Genomic DNA, 1,357 nt, shown 5'->3' on the forward strand with positions numbered 1-1,357 from the left:
CCGGACCACCGTCCGTCACACTTCGCTGCACGAAGAAGCAGGACGTGTGTCGAGTGGGCTCCTAAATATTTTGGGACGTCGTGAACTCGGCTTAAATCATACATTCGCAACCTCAAAGAGATGCGACGTAATGATCGGCCATTCCTCTCGCACTTCATAGAAAAATCATATCATAGAAATCATCATAGAAATTAATTTCATCTCTATCACTCTGGTTACCACTGCTGCTATGTTTTGGGGATTATTGATCGGCTAAGCAAAGAAAGGCTATACGTATTTTTATTAGCGAAATAGTTATTTATTTAAAACCAGCGAGGTCTGTTGGCGCAGATGCATTCAGTGCTATTTTGCAAGGGCGATAAAGGCTTTAAATGAAGGCAGGCAGAAGAAATAAAAGAGAAAATAAAAGACAAAATAGGGAGCTTTAGAAAATAGCACACAAAGGGATCTTTGCGTACACAAAGCCCCACGCCATGCTTTCGTACATTTGCAAATATTTTAGCGTACTTTCGTGCGCCTGGCGTTTCGTGTCCCCCAAATTTTGGGTGCGCAGAAACTCAAAACTCGTTGATAACACAGCAACGTAAAAGGCTTTCATATCAACTTGGTAACTGTACCGTCATTAGGATAAATATAGGCGGCCTCATTTGGACAAAGCAGATATGTAATAGATTCAGGTACTTAGATTTAGGTGCAGGTTGAGGAACCCGTAGGTCGTCAAAACAATTTGGTGTTTTCCACTACGGCGTGCCTCCTAACCATATTGTTGTTTTGTCACCGAAAACTACAGTAATCTATTAATCGATCAGTGTAGTGAGCACCACAATACCTCATCCAGCTGGACGTCCTTGAAGACGCGCGCGAGCGGGCATTCTGTTGGCGTCCGTGTCTCTCGAACAAGGGCGACGGAGAAAGCGCGTTGTTTCACTCACCCGTTCGATCTCGTTTGCGGTTTGAAAAGCGATTCGACTGCTCCTTGTTTCCCGTCCGGGGGTGTAGCTCAGATGGTAGAGCGCTCGCTTAGCATGCGAGAGGTACTGGGATCGATACCCAGCACCTCCACTTTTTTTTCTAAATCTGTAAATTTTAGTAATCAAAACCCATTTACGGCGTGTTCTTCTGTTGCCAACAATATGTGTACTTTGTTTTCTTTCGTTTTTATAAATGGGAACAGGAGTAATTTATGCAGAAAGAAAAAAACGGTTAGTTTTGTCAGCTGCATGTATACCCGAGTGAATCTGCTGCCCTTGGAGATACCACATGTACTTGTTTCTTTTTTTCTTCATGCAAAACTGTTAAAGGCATACGGAAAGTGATTTGTATTGTATTCCATCACCTAGTCACTCGGCGTCCTAGC

The 1,357-nt window shown here is 43.3% G+C and overlaps 1 non-coding gene across 1 annotated transcript; it reads left to right on the forward strand.

The window, feature by feature from the left end:
• Positions 1-989: 989 nt before the first annotated feature.
• TRNAA-AGC (transfer RNA alanine (anticodon AGC)) lies at positions 990-1,062 on the forward strand. Its single transcript has one exon. It is a non-coding gene; the product is annotated as a tRNA-Ala (tRNA).
• The last annotated feature ends 295 nt before the right edge of the window (positions 1,063-1,357 follow it).

The sequence above is a fragment of the Dermacentor albipictus genome, chromosome 2 (genome assembly GCF_038994185.2).
Source record: "Dermacentor albipictus isolate Rhodes 1998 colony chromosome 2, USDA_Dalb.pri_finalv2, whole genome shotgun sequence".
Classification (NCBI taxonomy): domain Eukaryota; kingdom Metazoa; phylum Arthropoda; class Arachnida; order Ixodida; family Ixodidae; genus Dermacentor; species Dermacentor albipictus.